The sequence below is a fragment of the Cherax quadricarinatus genome, chromosome 16 (genome assembly GCF_038502225.1).
Source record: "Cherax quadricarinatus isolate ZL_2023a chromosome 16, ASM3850222v1, whole genome shotgun sequence".
NCBI classification, from domain to species: Eukaryota; Metazoa; Arthropoda; class Malacostraca; order Decapoda; family Parastacidae; genus Cherax; species Cherax quadricarinatus.
This window is the reverse complement of record NC_091307.1, coordinates 42,647,893-42,674,832: the sequence shown is the minus strand read 5'-3', so window position 1 is coordinate 42,674,832 and position 26,940 is coordinate 42,647,893. Positions and strand designations below refer to the sequence as shown.

The following is a 26,940-nucleotide window of genomic DNA, read 5'->3' as shown; positions in this document are numbered from 1 at the left end:
GTACTGTAATGTTTTTAAATAAAATATAAAAAAAAAATGCTGGTCAAAATATGTGTAAGTCCATGAAAACTCTTAACTAATCACTAATTACATTTATGGATAAAAACTCATGAGGAAAATAAACCAAAATCATGGAGAGTCTTGGTTCTGCTGACACAGTTTTGTTCCAAGAATCTGGAGCTACGCCAGAGCGAGGATCTATACAGGTCAGAGAGTCTGAGCCTGTGAAGGTTCACTCAGCCCTGTCAGACCCTCAGAGTATTTGACAAAGCTGGCTCCTTCTTAAGGAAATAAAAAGATATAAAATTCAATAACAACACATTAAGATAAACAATTTTATTAATCATCAAAAATTAGTAACGAACGTAAAAACACTCAAACATGAAATTAAGCCGTAAAAATGACAAAATAAAAAATATAAAGAATTATTGATTCAGAGCTAATATGTAGCTCGGATTGGTGGTTTGGGAACGCCAAGCCGTTGTCGATCATGAGCGGGGATGAAGGGGGGGGGGTCACAGCTGGTCATGACTAACCCAATCATCAGTGTCCCAACACGCTTATATATTCTGCCGAGGAGAGGATGACTGACCCTCTGACCACAATACTAGTAGTTCAAGCAGTTAAGTAGCCAGTCTAGAACCACCATGAACGATGGTGTAGTTACAACTGGGAGTAGGTTATTTGAATGTTGTGGAGTTGACTGGGTGGTCGGCTACATGTGGAAGGAGGACCAGTGTAGGTAGAAAGGTGATGGCTAAGATCATGGCCAGATCACTGCTGCCCTAATCTTTTTCCTGCATGAGCTGGATGAGCCAAGCCGACAATCAAGGCTAAAATGAAAAAACGACATAGTTACACAAGACTCGATAAATAACTAGCACAACAAGTGTACGGCCTTTAAAAGAGATGGTGAGGATTACAAGATGACAAAATTACGTAAATTCAAAATAAAAAGCAGGAATCAATTTAAGTCTAAAACCTATATAAGAGTGAAGCTCTTAAGAACAACTTAATCCCAAATTATTATAAATTACACAGGAGCAGAACAAATACTTACAAATTTGATGGGAGCCGCAAGTCAAGTGACTAACCACAGGTCAGAGATGCACTCGTCACATCCCACCAGGTGGAGAAGGATAGCGGGAACTATGCGCCTACCCTAGCTGAATAAGCATACTACCCACCAAACTACCATTCATTCATCCACAATTCATTCAATCATCCTTTCACTACTATCTACTGAACTTTTCCCTCACAGAGCCACAGCTTGAAAGACCCCAAATTAAAAAAAAAATTTGTACCAAAAGTACCTTAGAAAACTTACCTAACCTCATTATAACAAGCATATTTTATTTCGGTCTAATCCAACGAAATTTATGTGGCATGCAAAGAGTACGTAACTATATATATATATATATATATATATATATATATATATATATATATATATATATATATATATATATATATATATATATATATAAATATATATATATATATATATAATTATATATATTATATATATAATATATATATAAATATATATATATATATATAATTATATATATTATATATATAATATATATATAAATATATATATATATATATATATATATATATATATATATATATATATATATATATATATATATATACACAAATATATATATATATATATATATATAAATATATATATAATTATATATAATATATATTTGTATATATATATATAAATATATATTATATATATATATATTATATATAGAGATATATATATATATATATATATATATATATATATATATATATATATATATAATATAAATATATATATATATTATATATATAATATATATATATTATATATATAATATATATTATATATATATATTATATATATAATATATTATATATATAATATATATTATATATATAATATATATTATATATATAAAATATATATTATATATATATAATATGGTTAATGTTGCAGTTTAAAAACTGTACTGTAAAGCACCCTTCTGGCAAGACAGTGATGGAGTGAATGATGGTGAAAGTTTTTCTTTTTCGGGCCACCCTGCCTTGGTGGGAATCGGCCAGTGTGATAATAATAATAATAATAAATAATATATATATATATATATGTCGTGCCGAATAGGCAGAACTTGCCATCTTGGCTTAAATAGCAACGCTCATCTTGCCATATAGGACAAGCAAAAATTTGTGTATGCAATAATTTCGCCAAAATCATTCTGAACCTAACGAAAAAAATATATTTCATTGTGTTTGTTTAGTATTAAATTACTGTAAACAAATCTAAAATATATTTAGTTGAGTTAGGCTAAAATAAATTGTTCTCGTTATAACAAGGTTAGGTAAGTTTTCTAAGATTCTTTTGGTGCAAAATTAAAATTTTTTACATTAACATTAATGAAAAAAATATATCTTTAAAAGTATAAGATAAAATTTCAGAAAGGACTTAATTTTAAATGAGTTCTTGCTAATTGACCAGTTTTACATATTCGGCACGACATATATATATATATATATATATATATATATATATATATATATATATATATATATATATATATATATATATATATATATATATGCACTCAAGGAAAAAGATCTTGGGGTGAATATAATACAGAGCACATCTCCTGAGGCACACATCAATCAGATAACTGCTGCAGCATATGAGAATAGCGTTCCGATACCTCACTAAAGAATCATTCAAGACTCTGTACACCATATATGTCAGGCCCATACTGGAGTATGCAGCACCAGTTTGGAATCCACAAATGGTCAAGCACGTCAAGAAATTAGAGAAAGTGCAAAGGTTTGTAACAAGACTAGTCCCAGAGCTAAGGCAATTGGCCTATGAAAAAGGTTAAGGGAAATCGGCCTGACGACACTGGAGGACAGGAGGGTCAGGGGAGACATGGTAACGACATATAAAATACTGCGAGAAATTGACAAGGTGGACAAAGACAGGATGTTTCAGAGATGCAACACAGAAACAAGGGGTCACAATTGGAAGTTGAAGACTCCTGTGAGTCAAAGGGATGTTAAGAAGTATTTCTTTAGTCACAGAGTTGTCAAGAAGTGGAATAGCCTAGAACGCGATGTAGTGGAGGCAGGAACCATACATAGTTTTAAGACGAAAAATGGAAAATGCAGTACAATGTGAAGAAATGAAAAATCCTAATCATTGGGAAAGAAAATTACCCCAATACTTATCAGATAGTTAATATAGAGCTTGATCATACACATTGTTTAAAAGAACTTGGTAGTCATGGTAAGTACAACTCTGAAATAGTCATTCGTAGCTCGACCTCTAGTGAGTGGACGTTCGTTACACTGCCCTCTGCTGGCCATTGAAGCAAACAGATTTTCTCAATATGGCACAGCAGACACGGAGGCGGATCAACACTATCTGTATAGAGCTGGTGCGTGGGGCTGTGACGGCCCAGACAGCTTCTGTTATCCTGCCAGCTATCATCAGGGAGACTTATGGTATTGCTGATGAAGAACTTTATGGAGTGGCGCTTAATGGGGCCTACAGGGTCTTTGATAAGCTCCGAACAACAAGTGTTTACGAGCGGTTGGTCACCAAATATCAAGACATTTGTGTGGTTGTTAACCCGGCAGTCACAGTGAGGCTCATCGACGTGTCACGCTACTTCACTTGGGTTAAGGTGCGAAATGTGCCTTTTGAAGCCGATGAGACTGACTTACGAAATGTTTTCAGCAGGTATGGAACTGTATATGTGGCGACTATTGGAAAGTGGATGGAGGGCGCATATGCTGGCCTCCTTGAAGGAACCTTCTCACTGAAGATGACTCAAGCATCCCATACCATCGTATGTAGTGATGACAGATTTTCGTACACAAGTGATGGTGTCCTATGCTGGTCAACGCCGCACTTGTCTTTGTGGAGAGTCAGTGGAACGCCTTCCATCTGAACAAAAAACTAATGGAAAAATTCATAAAGAAAACGCTGGGAAAAATAAGAATAATGACTTTTGAGGATTTTACTTAAAATTTAAATATAATAAAAATGGCCTCTGGTTCTGGTGCTGTAGTTGGGCAGGAGTAGGTAAGGCCCTGGACAGATCTCTCATGTTAAAGATGTAGGTTATCCTGGGCGGATGGCAACAGTCCGATGTTTTGGAATCTCCTCTACCACTTGGTTGGAGCACCACAAGTAGAATAAATAAGGGCCGGTAGTAGTCAAATAATGTTAATAAGTCCAGTTAACAAGTGTCTTGCTCCTTTATCTGGCATCTATCCTGGATGACCACGCCAGGAATAGAGCTGGTAATAAGAAAAAATAAACTGGTTGCCAATGGTTATGATAATATAACATTTAAGAATGAAAAGGAGTGGTAAATGCCAATATCATTACTGGTAACCAGCAAACAAAAGAAAGCGACGAACAGTAATACTCCTGGTAGACCACCTTACCTGATCAAGAGAAGAGTGGAGGTGAAGTGACTCCAAACTTCAACCCACACCAGGTAAGGTCAACACTACCAGGAGAAGAAATTGAAACAAATCCGACACCAGGAACTAGAGTTTCACCCCAGCCCGCCAGAGGGAGGGGGGTGCGCGACATAACTCGCTAATGGTTCCTGGTTTCCTGAACAACCCTAACCCCACTTACACCCACTTTTCCCTCACAAAAGTATGACCACTTTGCAGCACAATGTGGTCGCCAACAGTTGAAGAAGGATGAAGGGCGAAAAACAATGGAAGAACCTGTCCAGGAGGTGACTGTTGTGCCTGAGACGGGTGCACGTCCAAAAACGTTATTGTGGAGTGAAGAGGTGGAGCGAGGAGAGCTGCTTGAGGAGTCTCGTGTGACTCTACCTGGGGAACCTTCCTACATTGGCCCGGTTATGCTTGGTGAGAAGGGCAGGAAGGCCATGGACGAGGGAGTGGACGACACATTAGCGAATGTATTGAAGGGATTGTTGGACCCATCTGGTGAGGTGGAAGGGGAGGGGCCTGCACTACCCCTTGGGGATGAGTCTTGTGTACTGTCCCAGGAAGTGGAGCTGGTCGAGCAGCAGGCTGCTGGGATAGATATAATCACCGTAGAAGCAGTGGTGCATAACGAAAGCCTTCTGGAGGTGGCTATGGAGGCAGAGGGAGGGTCATGCAAATGGGCGGCAGCACTGTCAGACTCTGATGATGTCCTCACCCCGGCGCAGAGGTCTGGCAAGAAGATGTGGGTAGAGGTGGCACAGGGAGGCCCTAAGGGGCCAAGGGGCACGGTGAAGGATACAGGAGGACCTCCAGTGTCTGGTCGTGTGCATGATGGGAGACAATGGCAGATGTCTAGAGGCAAATCAGTGCCGAAAGGGCAGAAGGTATAGCCGGCTTGAAGTGTGTCTCAGTAAATGTAAATGGGTTGCGAGACAAAGTGAAGTGTACATGGTTTTTGGGTTTTCTTCGTAGGTATGGGGTGTATGTGGCTTTTGTGCAAGAGCACAATTATAAAGCCAGGTGTGAGTTAAAGCTGGATGGATTTCAGGTGTTTGTTGTGCATTCGACTCGATAAAAAGGGTGAGTCGCCATCCTTCTGTATCGTAGTGAGGAGGGAGAGGAGGGGCGGGTTGTGCGAGTGGATGGGCTGTGGATGGGGGAGAGGGTGGCACTAGTGTGTGTCTATGGGCCCGCAGAGGGGGATGGACGTGTCAAGAATGCCTTTGTGAGAGATGTGTTTGTATACCACCTCCAGTCGCTTCCCCCTGTGGTAGTTGTGGGAGGTGACTGGAATTGTGTGGTGAGGAGGAATGATGTGGAGCCTCGAGGGGTGGGGTTTTACTCTGTAGTGTTAGGGGATCTTTTGCAGGGGGTGGGGTTGTGGGATGTGGCTAAGGGTGAGGCATGGGAGGTGGAGCACAAGTTTGTGCAGGGAGGGTATGCTGCTCGTCTGGACCGTTTGTACATAACGCGGACTGCAAGGGTGGAAAGGGCGAGTGTGGTAGAGGTTGCATATTCAGATCATCGAGCGGTTTTTGTTGAAGTCGGGTGGGACGGGTTGCCAAGGAGGCATAGGAGTTTTTGGAAATTAAATGTTTGGCTCCTAGCAGTCGAAGGGGGCAGGGAGGGGTTTGCAGGATTGTGGAGGGAGTTGTCGTCAGGTGTGCAGGCTGTTGGGAATATGTTGGTGTGGTGGGATGAAGTGGCAAAGGAGAGGATCAGGGTGTATTATGTTAGACAGGGTAAGGGAGAAGCTCAGATGACTTTTAGGCTTATAAGATATTTTGAGGGGCGGTTGAGGGATTGTTATGCAAGAGGCGGGGAGGGGGTTATCCTGAGGAAGAAATGGAGGGGCTGAAGCAACACATCAGGGAATTGCAGAATGAGAAGTTTAATGCAGTGCGAGTCAAGGGTGGGTTAGAGGAAGTTTTGTGGGGCGACAGGCCATCAGCATGTGTTTTGCGAGCTCAGAGGAAGCTGCAGGCGGCCACAGAGACGGAATGTTTGTTAGTGCACGAGGAGGTCGGAGGATATTGTGTGGGACAGGTGCTTTGTAAGATGGAAGGGATGGGTCGTTTTGTGGATGAATGGTTTGGGACTTTTTTGAGGAGTATTGGTGTGAAGGGGGGGGGGTTAGAGCAGGTGGGAGGGCATGTAGTCAATGTTCTGAGTAGGGGGGACCGTATGGCGCTGGGAGGGGACATTGAAGGGGTAGTGTGGAGAGCATTATCGAGTATGAGTAGGGGTAAATCCCCAGGAATTGATGGTCTGCCATGTGAGTTTTACTTACAGAATTGGGGCATACTTAAGGATTTCTTAGTGAAGTTATTGAATGAGACGAAAAACATGGGTGAGCTGGGAGTTTTGCAGGCTACAGAGGTGGTAGTCTTGGTCCCGAAGGTGGCCAGTCCACACACGGTGAAGGACTATAGGGTTATTTCTTTACTGTGTGTGGACTATAAGTTATTTGCTAAAATATTGGGGAATAGGTTGAAGTGTGTGAACAATAGGGTGGTGGCAGCAGGCCAGTATGGGGTACCAGGAAGGGCCATGTATGAGGGGCATGGGGTAATTCGTGGATTTGTGGAGTGTGTGCAAGGACATGAGGGGTGGTGTTGGCCTTGGATTGGCAGGCAGTGTATGATAGTGTAGAGAGAGGCATTATGGTCGATATTGAGGAGGCAAGGGATTGGGGATGAGATTGTGAGGTGGATGCAAACATTGTATCATAGAGCAGGTGTTAGGGTGCAGGTGAATGGGAGGGTGGGGGATCAGATCCCTATGGGTAGAGGTCTACGACAGGGATGTCCTTTATCCCAATTACTTTTTGCATGTTTGCAGGATCCGTTTTATAGGGCAGTGGAGGTATGTGTGAGAAAGGAGCAACAGGGGTGGGTAGGACGAGGTGTGCCAGGAATTGTCGGTTATGTCGATGACATGACGATTCTTGTGCTGGAGGGGGAAGGTTTAGGAGGGGTGGGGAGGATTGTGAACCTATTCGGAGAGGCTACAGGTATAGGGGTGAATATAGAGAAGTCTAAGTTTATGGGGTTGGGGGTTTGGGAGGGGAAGGAAGGTACTGGGAGGTGGGATGTTGTGGACTGGGTCAAGATTTGTGGGATTGAGTATATGCAGGATGCAAGGTAAGCTAGGATGATTAATTCAGGGAGTGTCATGAAACGGGTGACTAGACGGTTAGATGGGTTGAGGCCAGGTCATTTAACGCTTCATCATCGGGTCATTGTAGTAAATGTCTTACTATATAGTAAAATTGTGGTTGCTATGTATCCGTTGTTGCAGTCAGATATTGGGGTATTATTGAGGAGAATCTTTCGGTTTATTTGGGGGTCGGGATGTGATTGGTTGAGGAGGGGGAGTTGTTACTCTCCCAGTGCGCAAAGGTGGGCTGCAGTTAATTGATTTAAAGAGTAGGATCATGAGTGTGTATGTGAAGAGGGGGTTCCTTCGTGTGGGGGGTGTATAGGTGGTGGGTTGCATCCTTTGTATGAGGATATCAGAAGATGGTGGGGAGGGAAGGATTTGCGTGTGTGTGAGGATATGTTATGGGTGCTTTTGTATGTTAGGGATACGAAACACATGAGGGTGAGGGTTTTAGAGAAAGTGTTGGGGAAAAGGGAGGTCGCGACAGTGGAAGGAGTGTATCCAATGTACACATGGGGGGATATTTGGGGGAGGTTGTGTAGGCTATGCATCCGGCCGCGGGAGCAGGAGGTGATGTTCCGGTTCCTCCATGGGATCCTGCCATCAGGTGCAGTTCTTAGAGACCGGAGGATTAGAGAGGAGGGTGTCTGTGGGGCAGAGGGCACTTGGTTACCTTATTGTGGATTTTGTGTTTGTGTCGTGGGCAATGAGGGGTCAGTTGGAGGGGGGATGCGTAAAAGAGTATTGGTAGCGACCTTTCATCGTACGTTGTGTCGAAATCGGGTTCTTTACGGGATATGGTGGGAGCGGGATTTCCCTGTAAGCTATCGTGGTTTAACGGTGGGGGTCCTCTTGGGGATGTATGGGAGGGAAAGGGTCAGGGGATGCGGCGGGCTGGTCTCCCTGGGAGAGGGGGGGCAAGTGTGTGTGGGAATGAATGGAACACCTATCATATGTCAACACAGAGAAATGGTGTTAATGGTGTGTAGGTTGTGTGAGTATAGGTATGAGGTTCTATGGGTGTTGTAGCGTAAGTATATATTGTGCTTCTTTAATTATAGGGAAAGTGGCAGGTGAGAGTTCCCCATTGCATGCTCGTGATTTCAACTCATGTAACCTGTGTGTGCTTTAGGACAATATGGAAACTTGTATGTGAGTGAGTGTTTTTTTTTTCACAGATACTGTTATATACAGATACTGTTATATGTTACGTGTGAATGTGTGTGTATATGTATGAGAAAGCGCGAGTGCATACGTGTGTATTTTATATACGCATGTATATATATATGCGTATGTGTGTAAATGTGTATTGGTATAAATAGATGTATATGGGGACGAGATGGCCCCTTGTGAGATGAATCTTGTGGAGGTATAATTTTACCACCTTTCATCATGGGTTTGTTTAAGGAAGGACGTATTATGCTTTGATTGGCTTAGTTGCCGTGTTTACTGAAATTACTCATACTCATTATATCGGTGTGATTGTGTTGGTTGTGTGTTTAACGAGTAGCCCTTGTAATGTCAGAGTAGGTGGCAGTACACCTATGTACTGCAGTTTTTCAGTACACAACATGAGGGGTTATGCTTCGTTGTTGAGTGTGATTTTATGTAACGCGTATGAAATAGTGGGTATGCCTACCCATTAGGAGGGACGAGTGGGGTTGTTGGCATTTTGCCTGTATTATTGTATGATGTACATATTATGCTAGTGGCTCATATTCTTTTTGGGAAATTGATTTATGGTTGCTGTATATTAGACATGGGGTCTATGTTGAACGACCTGGTGTTGTGACAGGTAGAGTTCATGTTTATTATTGAATATTGTATTTGCCCCTACCCATGTGGTGGATATGTCTTAATAACAGAGGTATTATGCAGTGCATTATGTATTTTGGATGGAGTGTGTTTTTTTTATGGTTTATGATGTTGGTTCCAGCCTATTCGGTTAATGCAGTTGTCAAATGCGATATGTTTATCGCAAATGTAATTTATTCCATATAGAGGAATTGTTATGGAAGACCATTGTATTAAATTGAACCAACGTGTTGCTAGATGGTTGGTCAGACAGGTCATTGGACCTTGTATTTTATACTGTAAAACATATATGCAAGAAATGAATGTAGCCCAAGTATAAGGATACATGTTTGATGATATTTAATTTATTTATGTATTAATGTTTAAGGCTTTAATATTGTCAATGTTATACGTATTGTTGTATGCTTTTATATGATGTTTCATGATGTATGGTTTAGGGAAATACTAGTTGGCTTAGGTGTAAATAGCGGATGTGTGAATGCAGCGTTCATTATATGTTGTATAATGTTGATGTATTATGTTTTGTATACCTGTTTAATGAAGGATGGGTTTTATATATTTAATATGTTATTATATGACGGTTTAAATAAAATATAAAAAAAAAAAAAACTCTGAAACCTAGACAATAATGCCTGAGTGTGAGTGATAAAGCTAACAGAATACTTGGATTTACGTAACGTTGCATAAGAGTTGTTGAATGGTTATTTTATAGCTGAATAAGTTATTACTAAGGACTCAGATTTTGTACTTTGGTTTTGGTCTCCACACTTCAGAATGTATATATGTATAAGTGTATTGAAGTATATACAGAAAACTCTGACAAATTTAACCCACTGAAGAGGGAATCATCCATTCATAGACATACAGAGAGCCTCGATACTTTCTGTGAAGGACAGAGAATGAGGAGAGATATCGTTGAGGTGTACCGGTGGAAGTAATGCCCAATATTAAAAAAAGTACTAAGGAAATTAAATTAAGGGATATCTCAGAATAATGGATTTAAATTGGATAAATTTAAATTTTGGAATGACATATGAGAGTATTTGTTCGTTAACCGAGTTCACGATGAGTGCAATATTGTCTAGTAGGGTCACTGATGTTAAAACATTAGGTTTCTTTCAAAACAAGTTTAATAAATGAACAAGTGAGAAGTGTTGAGTTTAATTATGACCTTGAACAAGCGAACCTACATTAATCCAATGGATGTGGAGTTGTTGGAAGATCACTAAAAAAAAATAGATGTTCATTACTCTGAACATTGATGTGTCCAGGGGCTCAGTAAATAAATTCATTGTGCCTGCTAGGAATGTAACATGTTCAAAGATTTATACAAAGAACGATACTATGAGAAGAGTAAAATAACTAGACAGTCTGCAACGCATTGTCGGATCCCAAAGCAATCTGGATGCAATGTGTATGGCAGCAGTGAGAATTCTAAATAACTCCGCAGTGAAAACACTGATCGATTCTAATAAATGACCTTAGATATTTCTGTCTGGAAAAACAGCTGCATACACGACACCGTAAAAGGATGTAGAATCATTAGTGTACACCGACATAGCAAGACGTTTTTGTAGGCAATGGAAATTTGGCACATGGAAGCAGGAAGGAGCCAAAGTGAATCGTAGGAACTTCTCAAGGAAGGATGTAAATAGTAAGATACAAGATGAACATAAAAAGTGAGTAAATCAAGGGAAGCCAGTAGAGAGAGGAATGGGGCGTTGTAAATGAGGGATACGATCAAATAAATTAGTTTTGCTCATATTAATTGCTTTCCTAAATGTTGAAGGATCGTGAAGGTCGTTGAAGTGGGTATAATAATGAAGACAATCGTCATCGTATCGATCGTGCAAAGCTGGAGTGTTCACCTCTGTGTTTAAGCTCTCGACTGGGAATGATCAAACAACCACCCAAACAAGAATACAATTCTTGATGATCAATGAGATAAAGTTAAGAACGTGTACAGAACGAGGCTGAAGAATGCAGTGGATAACGGAAGTCTATTTAGATAAAATTAAAAGATGGGCGAAAGGTTCAGTAGGCTATGTGTGAAGGCTTACTCAGCTCTGTAACAACTTCAGACAGTATTACCAAAGCTGGCTCCTCCTCAGGAAAATTAATGAATAGAAAAAGAAATAATAACAGACAAACATGAATACTTTATTATATAGAAAATATAAAATATAAAACACTTAAATATGAAATATTAATCCTACATTAAAGAAAATGAAAAATGAAAAATATAAATGATAACTGAATTCAATGCTAATATAAAACTTGGGTGTCTGGTGTTGGTGACACTGCTTGTTGAAATCGTAGTCGTTGCCGATGATGGGGGAAAGGGTCGCAGGTGTTGGTTACAACCCACTGGCTAGTTCTTCACAGTATAGCCTTGAGTATTCTATCCCGATGACAGGAAAGCAGGTTCTTTACCGCTGCAATGATGAGGGGTTACGTCCTGCAATTTCATACAGGTGCACAGGTAATTAAATCCAAAAAGGGGAAGTCTCAGGACATTCGTCCATCTCCATCAGTTCTACTTGTTGATTGGCAGGTGACCCTCTCTGTCATCCAAGCTGGAAAGATAGACAGGTTACCCACTGCTTAAGAAATCACTCTCCATGATAAGTACAATACCTAAGAGATGTGGTGATTATTACAACGGTCAACTTAGAGCAAAACTTAAAGGACTAAGTTTATAATTGGTCAAAAGTGAAGCTTTCAACCAATAAATCCACTAGAATACAAGGCAGGCATGTACTTACAGTAGTGCTGGGAGCTGTGAGTCTAGTGATTACTGTTTGGACTGGAGCCCCACACGTCACCTTTCGGGGGGGAGAAGAAGGAGGGGAAGGGATAGCGGGAGCTAGACTGACCCTACTTTAACAAGCTGCTGGCAGACAAACTATCACTTTTGGGGAGGGGGAAAAAAGGCGGGAATAGCGGGAGCTCAACTTACCCTACCTTAACAAGCAGCCGGCAATGAAACTATTGTTACTATATACTCCATTGCTACTCCTATCTATTGAATTTTTCCCTCACACTCCCCCATACCAAGACTTATAGTCAAGGAGTATAAGAAGAATAGGCGAGGAAAAAGTTCTAACATGTGGAAGTCGCGTAAGGCAACAAATCTTCTACTGACTGTCACGACTTAACCAGTCAGAGAAATAATTGGATGAACCATTGATATACACAATATGGAACTTAAAAGCTTGGAGTGCCAATGTCCACCTCAAGAGGCGACTGTTGGTTCCCTTAAAAGTTTCAAGGTATATCAAAGGTTTGTGGTCCGTTTCTAAAATGAATTCTTTTCCCAGCAAATAAAATTTAAGTTTGGAGATACCCCACACAAGAGCTAAACATTCCTTTTCTATTGTGGAGTATCTCGTTTCTGCGGGAAGGAGTTTCTGGCTTAGGAAGCATACAGGGAAGGGAGTACCATTATGGTATTGTAGTATCACCGCACCTAAGCCAGTATAGGAGGCATCAGTTCTTAAACAAAATGTTTTATTAATATCTGGAATCTTAAGTATAGGGTCTTTCGAGAAGATATTTTTAATCTCATTAAACTTTTCCCGAGCTACGTCGGAAAGTTCAAGAGGTTCCTTCACAGACTTTTTAAGGAAGTCGGATAAGATGCCTGTAAGATCAGTAAGGTTCGGGATAAAACATGCATAAAAATTTACAGAACCAAGAAAGCTACGCATGAGCTTCTTGGTTTTGGGGAATTTAAATTCTAATAAAGCTTTGATCTTACTGGGGAGAGGCTGCAGAGAGTTATTAGAAAGTATCAGTCCAAGATATCTAATCTTGTTATACCCAAGGAAGCATTTCTTCGGCTTGGCAGTGAGGCCATGTGAACGTAACCTACGCAAAACTGCTGTTAATGTTTGGATATGTTTGCCCCACGTGGATGTCATTACGTAAATGTCATCAAAATAAACTGAAACATTTGGCATATTACCCAAGACCTTTCTCATCACTCTCACGTAGGTAGCACAGGCAGTTACCAAACAGAAGGGCATAGTTCTATGTTGCATCAGTCCTTGGTGTGTAGGAAAAGCGGTGTACTGCTTAGAAGAAGGATCTAACATTACATAAAATTTGTGTAGATCGCTATCTATTAAGGGCATAGGCTCAGCATCCCACCGAGTTATAGCATTAAGGCCTCTGAAGTCAATAGCAAGTCTACATGAATTATCCTCCTTCTTAACCATGACTACTGGTGAACAATATGAAGATACTGAAGGTTCAATGATCTTTAGTTCTAATAATTTGTCTACCTCTCGGTCAAATGCATCCCTAAGGTGAACTGGAACTGGGTATAATTTTCGTTTGATAGGATTGTCCGTCACTAGGCCAATCTTATGGACTACCGTGGAGGTAACACCTGGAATATCAGTAAAGACGTCTGAAAAGTTACTCACACATTGAAGTAGTTCATGTCTCTTATGGTCATCCAAAGATTCATTAATATTAATGTTGGTTGCGCCCAAGTGGTCAAGAGTCACCAAGTCATGTAGTTCTTCATCATAGTCTATGTTAGAGGTGTCAATTACGCACACCTTACATTCTTCAGTTGTCGCATCAAGTTCGTGTGGAAAAGTTAAAGTTATTAAGGCAGTTAACCGAATTTCTTCGGTAATAATTCTTAAGGATGTTGATATGATAAAGCTTAGGTTTTCCCTTGACTTCTATGAGGTAGTCAACTTTCCCACAAGTTTTTAATACTTTATATGGACCTTTCCATGCTACTAATAATTTATTTGATCGCAAAAGTACAAGAACTTCATCCCCTACTTTAAAACTTCTCCTCTGACTTATGGAATCAAAATAGGTTTTGTACTGGTCCATTGACAAGTGTAACTTTTTCGAAACTATGTCAGAGGTCTCCTCAAGTTTGGATCTAAGGTCAATGAGAAACTGGTAAGAAGACAACCTCAGCATTTACCTCCTCATTAGTCCATAAGTCATGAAGGATGGACAGTGGACCTCTGGCCTGTCTACCATAGAGAAGTTCAAAAGGTGAAAACCCCAAAGAGTCACTGGGAACTTCCCTCATGGCAAACAAAGCACAGGGAAGGTAACGATGCCACTCCTTAGGTTTAAGGGAGCAAAGTTTCCTTAAAATGGACTTGAGAATCGAATGCTGGCGCTCAATCCTCCCATTACAGCTGGGATGATAGGGTGTGGTGAAGAGAGGCTTCACTCCCTGAAGTTGGTATAGATGTTGCATTAAGTCAGATGTGAATTGCGTCCCACGGTCAAACAAAATTTCTCTAGGGATGCCCACTCTGGAGAAGATGAACAAAAGGGCTTCAGCCACCTCTGTAGTGGTTATGGTCTTGAAGGGTATGGCTTCAGGGAAACTCGAAGCATAATCAACTAATGTTAATATATATGTCCCCCAGATGAAAGTGGAGATAAAGGACCAACGATGTCAATAGCTACTCTTTCAAAAGGTACCGTAAAGACTGGCATTTTGACCATAGGTACTCGCCTGGTACCTCGGGAGGATGACGGTTGGCAAACTTTACACGATCTACAATACGTAGTGACATCTGAGGACATTTTTGGCCAAAAATAGGTTTCCCTAATTTTATTTAAGGTTTTACGATGCGAGAAATGTCCGGCCACTGGCAGGTCATGAGCCATTCTAAGAACAGTCTCTCTGCATTGACTTGGAACAACTAAGATGGAATAGTCTATCTCATCTGAATTTAATTTGAATACTGACTTGTACAAGATACCTTTTATATATTCAAATTTATATGAAAAGTTTTTCCTTTGGATCACTTGATTTTGTTTAGCGGCATTATGGCAGTCCTGAAGAGAAGGGCAATTACGTTGTAAATTGACAAAGGAGTCCTTCGATAAGTCAGGGAAAATCAAAGGATGGACAGTAGGAGAAGCCTGGGCTTTGGTCTGAGCCATAGTCAAGACATTTATAGTATCGGAGGTGATATCTTCACTTTCATCTAATGAGTGAACCGGTGATCCTACTACCTCGCTTTCGAGAGTAGCATCACTGGTTTTTAATCCCACATGAATCTCACGAGACATTATCTCATCTGAACTTTCGAGGGGCTTCTCTGACTCTACAGAAAGAGGATCTGAAACACCTATGTCCATCTTTGGTGATGAAAGGTCAACCTCAGAAGGAAGAATGGCACCTTTTACATTGGCCGATTATTATGAAATATCTCAACAATTGATTGGCGAAACAAAAAGTAAGGAAACAGTGACTAAATATGCCCCTAAGAAAGGACGATCCAATCTTACAGAGATGCTTCGCATACAGAATCCTTACCCGACCTCCTATGATGCCTCCACGCCCATTAATAATAAATTTAGATCTAACTCTAGGAAAAGTTCAAAACCACTAAGGCATAACAGTGAGTTGAACTGCACTTATTGTAATAAGAAAGGGCATTTAAGGAAACACCGTTATTGGCTAGAGAGGGATACCAGGAACGAGCGACTTCGTTTCCCAACTCAGGTAATATCTTCATCGACAACTCAAAAGAAACTGAACCCTAGTACCGAACAAGGTTCACAAGAACAAATCAGTAGTCATTCTAGATGACTCAATACTAGAGCTGTTTCAGAAAAAGATATTCACTCAGCTATGAGTCCCTACTTTGCTAAAGTGAAAGTTGGAATAGACGAGACTCAATTAGTTGAAATTAATTCCTTCCGTGATACTGGAAGTTATTTAACATTGTTGAAGCAGGACATACTTCCCGTAAGTGATATGACTCGCACAAAGCTAGATGTCTTATTAGAAGCCTATGGAGGCGCCATTATAAGAGTGCCTCTTCACAGGATATACATCCAAACACCAACCTATACTGGCTTTGTGTCGGTAGGTATATCCAGTGAAACTTTTCCTATTCAGGGCGTTGACTTACTCATAGGCAATGATCTAGACTATCCGGGTATAAGCCGAGAGCCTCTAGTTATTGATAATTCTACTGACGTTAACTATGCCATAGAAGCTAGAAAAGAGGCTCCTACCTTATTTCCTCTCAATGTTATAACTAGAGTAATGTCTAAAGCGCGTCAATATCTTTTATCAACTGAAGTCCTAAATGAAGGAGAAGATTTAGGTCTCGATTTATTGTTCAGCCGATCCTTACAACCCGGATCTTCAAATCTGAAATATTCTATGATCGGCCCTTCTCAAGATTCTGATATTAAAATGCTATGGAAAGAAGATTTAATAAGGGATCAGTTCCTTGATCCATCCCTAGAGAAATTACGAGAGATAGCTATTACAGAAGACGACGCCCAAGACCTGGACAATTGTTACTATCTTGCTAATCTGGAGTTTATCTGGAGAGAGTTCCGGGGGTCAACGCCCCCGCGGCCCGGTCTGTGACCAGGCCTCCTTAGGTCAGTGTCCCAGGATGCGACCCACACCAGTCGACTAACACCCAGGTACCCATTTTACTGATGGGGAACATAGACAACAGGTTGAAAGAAACACGTCCAATGTTTCTACTCTGGCTGGGAATCGAACCCAGGCCCTCACCGTGTGAAGCGAGAGCGTTAACCACCAGGCCACCAGAGCCTGAGAAAGGAAAAGTCTCTTTTGTCTTCCGACGATCATCTGTCTACCAGCAAACATCTAGTAGTGCTACCTAGCACCTTTAGAGAATTGGCTATTAGTTTCTCCCACCATGGTCCCATGGGAGGACATTTGGGAGTAAAGAAAACGCTGGGCAAAATAGCCAAGCATTTTCATTGGCCCAGAATGAAGGAGACTGCGGAAAGCTATCTAAATGGTTGTCAAGTCTGCCAAGTGACCGGCAAACCTTCGCACACACCTCCACCAGTTCCCCTCATTCCGATTCCCGTCAGTGGTAAGCCCTTCTCACGCCTGATAATAGATTGTGTTGGTCCGTTACCCAAGACTAAACAAGGGAATCAATATCTGTTTACAATTATGGTTGTCGTTACTCGATATCCAGAGGCTATCCCTTTGAAAAAAATTAATTCTCGCATCATTGTTCGAGCTTTGCAAAAATTTTTCTCACAGGTGGGGATTCCCCGAATAATTCAATCCGATCAAGGTTCAAATTTTACCTCTAAGATATTTCGCGATGCCTTATCTCGCCTCGGAATTAAGTCCGTATTTTCTGTTGCTTATCACCCTCAGTCGCAAGGAACCCTCGAACGATTTCATCAAACATTAAAATCAATGATGAGAGCGTACTGCGAGCAGTTTTCCAGAGATTGGGACGAAGGAATACCATTCCTCTTGTTCGCCTTAAGGGAAAGCGAACAAGAAAGCGCTGGGTTCAGTCCATTTGAATTAATTTACGGACACCAAGTACGCGGCCCCCTCGCCGTACTAAAAGATTCATGGACCGGAAAATCAAAACCCTCGCTTAAAACAACTCCAACTCTAATGCAAAAGCGTTTGTCACAACTGAGGGAATTAGCCTCAAAAAACTTAGCTAAGGCCCAATCCAAGATGAAGCATTGTTATGACAAACACACACGCTCTCGTTTCTTCAAACCAGGTGACAGTGAGATGGCACAGAAATTCTTACCTGGACACGCTCTGCAACCTAGATACGAAGGTCCTTTGGAAGTGATTGAACGGCTCAATGAGGTAAATTATGTACTACAAACTCCAGGAAAGACAAAAGCAAAACGTACTTATCACATAAACCAACTTAAGGCTTACCACCCTAGTATCGTACCAGTTTCGACAGTTCTTCCTTTAGCTGAAACTGAAAATGGAAGTCTGCCCAGCATCTCTAAAGCGATAGAAGTATGTTTAAAAAATTCAGAGACATTGCAATCTCTTGATACCTTTCTTATGGACCTTGATTTGAAGAAAGCCAAAGATATCAAAGACTTGATATTACGTTATGAGGTTTTATTTGATGATGTCCCTACGTGTTGTACATTGGGAATTCAAGACGTAGATGTACAAGGAGCAAAGCCTTGCAAACAGTCACCTTATAGGGCTAGTCCACTCAAACAAGAAACATTAAACAAAGAAGTAGAATTTTTGCTGTCCCATGGACTCATAGAATGGAGTAAAAGTCCGTGGGCCTCGCCATGTATATTAGTTCCCAAGCCTGATGGAACTTCTAGAATGTGCACTGATTATCGTAAGGTTAATGCTCTCACGGTACCAGATGGTTTCCCACTACCCCGTATTGATGATCTAATAGACAGAGTATCAGGAGCCGCCTATGTCACCCACCTGGATTTATTAAAGGGCTATTACCAAGTGCCGCTTACCCAGCGAGCCCAAGAAATATCCGCATTTGCTATACAGGAGGATTATTCAATTATCGTGTTATGCCCTTCGGGTTGTTTAACGCGGCCTCTACCTTTCAGCGCCTGATGAACCTGCTGACCAATGATTTAGAAGGAGTGGATGCATATCTAGATGATCTTGTTATATATAGCAATGAGTGGGAGCAACATTTAATTCGCCTGGAAACCTTATTTAAGAAGCTAGAAAAGTACAACTTCACCATAAATTTAGCTAAGTGTCAGTTTGGACAAGCCAAGATTAAATACCTCGGTTTTTGTATAGGTCAGGGTGAGGTACGTCCTGTTGATGTAAAAGTTAGAGCCATTGCCGAGTTTCCTATCCCTCAAGATAGAAAGTCTATACAGAGGTTCCTTGGAATGACTGGTTATTATCGACGTTTCTGTCCTAATTTTTCTCAGGTTGCATCTCCTCTTACTGAGTTAACCAGTAGTAAGATGAAGTTTTGCTGAATGAAAGATTGTGAGATAGCTTTTAATTGGTTGAAGCGGTTGCTTTCTTCGTCACCCGTATTGAAAAGTCCTGACTTTAATCAGCCCTTCTATTTACACATCGATTCCAGCGGTTATGCTGTGGGGGCGGTGTTACTTCATAAATCCCCCACTACTGATATTTTGCATCCTATATCTTATTTTTCTTCAAAGTTAAAACGTCACCAAAAGAATTACGCCACTGTAGAGAAAGAAGCTCTTGCCCTAGTAATATCTTTGGAACATTTTGACATTTATCTGGGAACCTCCCCCCATAAAATTATGGTATTTTTTGATCACAACCCTTTAATTTATATTAATTCTATGAAATCAAAGAACACCCGAATCCTCAGGTGGGCTCTGAGGATTCAACCTTATCTGATTAGTATTCAACACTTAAGTGGATCCCTTAACATAATTGCTGATGCCCTTTCTCGCCCCTAAAAAAAAAAATATGTACCTTAAAATGTAAAGTTAAGAAATGAGTACTCTTAGAGCCTAATTTATATATATATTATATATTTTTGTTAATGATTTTCTTTTATATTGACAGTATGACTATGAAAGCCGTTTCGTTGATGGGACGAAGAATTAAGTCCACATGGATGACCCTGACAGTCATGTCCGAGACTCCTATTCTCGAATTATGATGGAAGCCACTCCAGATAGTTCTTCCGGCCATTGTTCCAAAAGCTCATCCTCTGGCAAATAACCATGCTGATCGAGTTATTTCTTCTCCATTCTTCCGTCATACTACATGCCTTATTTACCAAGAGGACGCTTATTATAAAGGAGATATTACCAAGGATGCTTGCAAACTCCCTACTGCGACCTATTGTCGTACGGGGGGGGGGGTTGTTATATCTTCGAAATTGGTCATCCTGTTTTATTTAACTATTGTAAGACAATATGTTCATCACTTAATATTATAGCGCGAAAGTCCCCGTTTATAGCTAAAATAGAGACTTTCGGTGTTATATTATTATCTGTTAATAAATGAAAAATACCATGGTATTATCACTATTATCACTTATCACTATTTTGTTATTATCATTATTTTGTTATTATCACTATTATTTTATTATTATTGTTAGGTAGGATTTCTTGTGTATGTAGAGTAGAGTTTAAGTCTCGGAACCATCCAGTGAATTGTTCAATTGTTTATGTCCGGCTGACTGACGTTGGGTCAGGTGATCCAACCTGACGACGCGTGAACAGACTGGCAAGTAGTCAGTCTGCTCCCTGCTCTAGCCCTGACAACTGATCGTATATTGGCTCTTACGGTGTACAGTTTGAATGGTTTTGAGAATTGGACTCTAGAGCTGACTCACTTTGTTCCTCATTGCTTTGAAAGACTCTTTTGATATTTATATTCTTGGTCAGTTCAGTAATCCATAGAGATACTTTATGGCCAGATTCAAAGGTCTTCTTAAATCTTGTACCTTTTGAATTTTGAGTTTACAGTCTTGTTAAGACAAAGACGTAAATGTTATTGAAGACTGAATTACAGGGAGAATTATTAAACTTCCTTATTAATGTGACATTTCCATGATTCTGAACTAAATTTATATGGTAAATTTATTGTACAAAGTATTAAGTTACATTAACTACAAAGAGAAGATAAAGTATTGTATTTAAATACTTTAATAAATTTGATTATTCTATGGAGTTTCCCAGTTGAAATTATTTCTCCTAGACTCTAAAATACCTATAACTCGGATCCAAAAATCTTGTTGCATAAGAAATAAATGGTAACAGGCCACATTCTGAAGTTCTTTAAAAAAATTTCTTATTCGCAACAGTCATCCAAGCTGGAAAGATAGACAGGTTGCAACAGTCATCCAAGCTGGAAAGATAGACAGGTTACCCACTGCTTAAGAAATCACTCTCCATGATAATTACAATACCTAAAAGATGTGGTGATTATTACAACAGTCAACTTAGAGCAAAACTGAAAGGACTAAGTTTATTATTGGTCAAAAGTGAAGCTTTCAACCAATAAATCCACTAGAATACAAGGCAGGCATGTACTTACAGTAGTGCTGGGAGCTGTGAGTCTAGTGATTACTGTTTGGACCGGAGCCCCACATGTCACCTTTCGGGGGGAGGAGGGGAAGGGATAGCGCAAAGCTAGACTGACCATACCTTAACAAGCAGCCGGCAGTCAAGCTATCACTTTCGGGGTGGGGGAAAAAAGGCGGGAATAGCGGGAGCTCGACTTACCCTACCTTAACAAGCAGCCGGCAATGAAACTATCATTTTCGGGGAGGGGGAAAAAAGGCGGGAATAGCGGGAGCTTGACTTACCCTACCTTAACAAGTAGCCGGCAATGAAACTATTGTTACTATATACTCCATCGCTACTCCTACCTATTGAACTTTTCCCTCACACTATGACAGGTAGCATTTAAGGTGCTTATGTGAGGCTTTGGGGACATATGACGATCATACCCAAGACCGAGAAATATAGCTGTATTATGATCAAGGGCTAGGAATCCCTACTGGAATAGAACCATATTAGGTATATTAAGGTGTTGTATGAAAGTCATCTAGTGAGTTTTAGCAACCAAAAAATTAAGCCTGTAAGAGGTGGCCTAGTTGGAAACACAATCAATTGTACAGAAGAGAGAGAGAGAGAGAGAGAGAGAGAGAGAGAAGGAAAGAAAAAGAGAGGAGGAGCATTACAAAGTGAGAGTCAACACCTGCACACTCATCGACACAGAAAACATTGATAAGGTCGTTGTTGCTTTGTTATGCGCCTTAGCGCATAAGTGATCCTCCTCTTCCTGTAGACAATGGATTTTACTCACACGTAAAAAAAAATCAGACAATGGCTCGAAAATGTTGCGTAAGCTCCACAGTTAAAGCAAGTGTGTGGCTGCCTATATGAATGATTAATATAATTCGCTGCACCGCAGATTGGGCGGCATTCTGCTGGTGATCTGCATCGTGTCTGCAGTGTTGTCAGTTTGGTGACAAGGAGATTCTGTAGCTAAAGTTACCTTTGAGTATCTGGTCCACATTACGCACATTCTCGCAGAATTATAGTATGCGAAATGAGGATAGTGTCATAGGTAAAAATGAGAAAAGAATGTCTGTGTATAGTAACAGGGGTGACTTCATTAAAGCGGAGAAGCGAAAGATTATCAGCTTGTACAGTATCCTTGACGTTGACAATACGCATCCTATTCTTCAGAGCATGGAAGAATACGTTATCACCATGATGCCTCTTGAGCTCTTTGCCAATGTTATGATCAGTATTGGTAATCAATAAGTATTGGAATTTTTCCGCGAACTGCCTCCTAACGTGCAGCTAATCTAGCTAAAACTGTTGACACAGATATCCCGAGATACCAACTCCGGCACACCAATGGCTCGTGCAAGAGATATCCACAAGATTTTTGTTTGCTGTTTCCTAAGAGTACACGGCAATTCTACTTCCTTGAAACAGAGGAAGAGCTTCACTTCCTTACACGATATCTCAGAAATTGATGGGTTACGATGTTGCTCCTCCGTCAAAAACTCCCAGGACATCCATGTTCCACGCTTCAGCAGTAAACTGGCCAATAATGTTGAATATAACGTAAACCCGGTCCGCTGGGGCTTGAAAGAATGTTAACAGTTATCCTCAGAAGATTGGATGGCAATAAGTTCCTCTTCCTTAGTAAGAATTGCCGGTGCCCTGGCAACTCTAGGTCACACATCTGCTCTTCTAGACAAGTGAATTCTAACTGACTAACCAGTGTCTCTCCTGATCTCCTGAATTTTGAAACACTGGCTACTGTCTATACTACTGTATTTGACCTATTTCTAACTATTCTAGGTCCTATAACGATGTTATTTTCTCCTAAGATTATTGTAGACTCTGTGTAACTACTTAAATTTGTCTAAAATGTCAAATATTATTTATGTAAGTGGTTATATTACTGTTTATGTAAGTGGTTATATTATACTGTTTATGTAAGTGGTTATATTAAGGCTGCTTATGCTTACACCATAAACGTTTCCGTGGAATATTGTTTTTTTTTTTATTCCAAAATAATTTCCACAAAAGGTGTCGAGGGACGAAGAGGAAAGATTTTTCCAAAACTGTCTTTAACCATGCCCCTGGTTTCTTCCACGATGGCGTGTCAATTTTCGCGTCGTTCGCACGTCAGAGGCCGGATTGGCTCGATGCCATCATTCAAGCTGCCTTGACCCAGACTTGACTATCCTGACATTATTGATGATGCACCTCGCTCCTCTAATAAAAAACACGCTGCCTGGAAACCTCTTTCCCTCCAAGCTGCAATTTAAAGTAGAACGAAGATAAAAAGTATCCAACGGAACACCTCAAGCAGAGTCAGACAATGATGTGTTTCCCAAAGAGCCGTGTACATGAAGGGGTCGGGTAAGAGGCCTGAGCAGAGGTATAGTATAGCTGTGACTATTCATGATCATTTCATTTTTTAATTTTTATTTATTAAAAAAAGGGGGAGAGTAGTGGTGATGCTACATGGAACCCTTTTTAATCTAATTGGTATACCAGAAATCCATAACACCATGCTGGAACCTTCAGAATAAACAAAGCCAGGCTCAGCCAACAAGAGAGTTAAGTGACCAGAAATGCGAAATACTGGAAATCGTACCCGTTCAAGTATCACTCAAACTCATGTTATACATGTAATACAGTAAGTATTAACTCCAGTTCCTTCCTATCAGAGGCCTGGGTTAGCCCATACCAGTCCCGCCCCTTCGTCTCACAGGCAACATCACTAGCGCCCCCTACACATAAGAAAACACCTCTTTCATGGTATTGGGTTACTGCAAATTCAAAGCGATAACTAATCTAACACTATAAACAAGCGTATTTATTTAAATAAAAATAATAGTAAACCAATTTATTTAACAATATGAAATGGTTAATTTAAATCTTATCTCCAACTAAACTGTCTTCACCAGGGCCGGATTAAGAAGTCTCCGGGCCCTAGGCTATTCAGATTGGCGGGGCCCCTTTGAGTTACGGGTAAGCGAAGCGACCCCTTCCAGCTTGGGGGTGGAGGGTGGGGGGTCGGTGTGAGCCTGTTTAAAGTCTGATTAAATACATTCTGGCTATTTAGATTAAATTTAATAGGGAAAGTACATCAAGACAACCAAAACCATTTACTAACAGCCATTATAACTATCTTGTTAAATCATGCATTTTAAAAAGAACAAACTCAAGACAGCATAGTATTACTAGATTAGGCTATTAAAGTAGTAACATCATGTACCTATTATATTCAGCATAACCACTACAGCACTATTATTCCCTTTATAAATCACTGACCATTATTGTTATCATTGCATCATGCATAAGACTATCAAATCATATAAACTCAAGAAAGTAAAGAATTGTTTATATTCACAGGCACTTCTTAAATAAACTTTTTTCTGGATTTCATATTGGCAAAATCATCAATTATATTCTGAAAATCAATATTTCTTGTTAGATCAGACTCAATGGTCAACAAGGCTAGGTTACACAATTTGTCTTGGCTCATTGTTGAACGGAGATGGTTTTTCACTCTTTTCAAAATAGAAAATGAACGTTCTCCTTCACAATTAGTAGCTGGAAGTGTTAGGTAAAGGCGATACACTATGTCAACATTAGGGAAGGTTTCTGAGATACCTGCATTTCTTAAATGTTTCAAAGCAGCTGAGGGCGCACATTTTTCAGGTGGAGCTTTAATCTGATTCATATACCCAGAAAAATGAACTATTTCTTCAACAAATGTGTCCTGAACATCTGCTGAAAGGTGTTGTTGCAACTTTAATGCAGCTTCTCTCAATTCTGCATCTGGCATAGTAGTAATTTTGAACAGAAATCCAAACTTGTCATTGAGATTCTGGTAGATTTCTTATCTTTTCACCAATTCTGTAATCAGTGAATCCAGAATGACGAAGTATGTAGCTGTCTTACATTTCTGCCTTGGTAGCAACACAATTTCATTGTCTGGCTCTTCAAAATTGCGTTTCCTCTTCCATGACCGCTGATGATCAGCCCGGTAACTGTAGTCTTTCACCAGCAGTTTAGCTTTCTCTTCAAACATTTCAAAAGCTTCATCATTGCGAAGTGAGCTTACAAATTCCACTAAGCCTGCATAGAGGTTAGCACAAGTAGCCATTTCAATTTCAATTTTCTGAGATGTCTTGTTCGTGGCATTTAACCGTTCCAGTATACAGTCCCAAAGCACACAGAGTAAGGCCAATTCAAAATCTTCCAATCTTGATGTTAAGCTGGCTGCTTCGCTTCTTGTAGTTGCTGTCTGGTCTTCATCCTCTGCTATTTGGATCAAAGCAGAACGTATTTCAGCAAAGCTGTCTTTCAAAGCATGTGTTGCATCATGCTGCGCTGACCACCTTGTTGATAATGATTTGATGACATCTCCATGAATGGTTGACTTGAGTATACTCCACCGATGCGTTGAAACAGAGAAAAAATTAAAGAGTGCTTGTAAAAGTCCAAAAAATGAAACTGCAGCGACACAACACTCCGCAGCACATGACCCAACAAGAGAATGTGCTGAGCAGGGCACATATTCAGCAAGTGGGTTGATTTGCTTGATACGGGCTTGCAATCCATTATATTTACCCGACATGTTACTTGCATTGTCGTAGCTCTGGCCACGGCAATCCATAATAGAGAGATCATGTTCAAGCAGAGTATCCAGTACTACATTCATCATTGTTTCTCCATCATGGCCTGAAAGAGGAATAAATTTTATAAAGCCCTCTACAGGCTTACCACTGGAGTCGACAAAGCGAACAATGAATGTCAATCGATCTGTATGTGAAATATCTGGTGTTGAATCTACACTTATTGCAAAGTATTTTGCAGTTTTAACAGCTGCTATGATGTTATTGAGGACCTTCTTAGTCATCAGTTCAACAAATTCATTGCATATAGTAGCTGACATGTAAGATACAGTGCCTCTTCCTGCATTCCCAAGGTGTGACACATGATTTGCTAAGAATGGATTGAATTGTGCTAACAGTTCTATGATCCCTAGGAAATTGCCATTGTTTTCCGAACCAAAAACCACATTTTCTCCACGGAAAGCAAGTCCTCTTAGAGCTAAGAATTTTACAACAGCAACAACTCTTTCTAGAACTTTTCTCCAATAAGTGCGCTCTTTTTCAGTTTGATTTTCCAAATGAGAATCCAATAAGCCTTTTTTCTGTGCACGAAATACACTGGCTAAAATGCAGCTCCTGTGAGTGGTGCTGTTCTCATGTTCCTCGAAACGCTTGGAATTTTTCCAGTCATTGAACCCCTGTGTGAAGGTATTTTCTTTGGTAGAAAATAGCTTGCATGCTGAACAGTACGCTTTTCCTGAGCTTTCAGAGTATACCATCCATGATCTTTTCACAGTTTCTGAATTTGCAAGCTTCCTATAAAACATAGATGACTTTAAACAACGACGACTTCCATCATCATAAATCCTTGCTGATTTCCTAAAGTCAATGTTCAGAGTTTGACCGAAGTTGTCTGCAATGAAAGCATTACGTAGAGAATCTGGGATTACATTTGGCCATGAGGCAGGATCTTTTAAGACAAATCCTGTGGATGAAATGTCCGTTGAGACATTGAGAGGAGACACAAAAGAAGTAGATGCTGGCTGAGAAATAATGGAGGGAGGGCTTCCTGTATGATCTGACGTATCTGCAGATTCAA

General features: G+C 40.2%; 1 long non-coding RNA gene across 1 annotated transcript in view; it reads right to left on the bottom strand.

Moving 5' to 3' along the window:
- Positions 1-261: 261 nt before the first annotated feature.
- The window catches only part of LOC138852801 (uncharacterized), a 46,485-nt gene continuing 19,806 nt past the window's right edge, over positions 262-26,940 (bottom strand). The window contains exon 3 of the long non-coding RNA XR_011392088.1: positions 262-833. This is a non-coding gene — a long non-coding RNA (uncharacterized lncRNA). The remainder of the gene's footprint in view (positions 834-26,940) is intronic.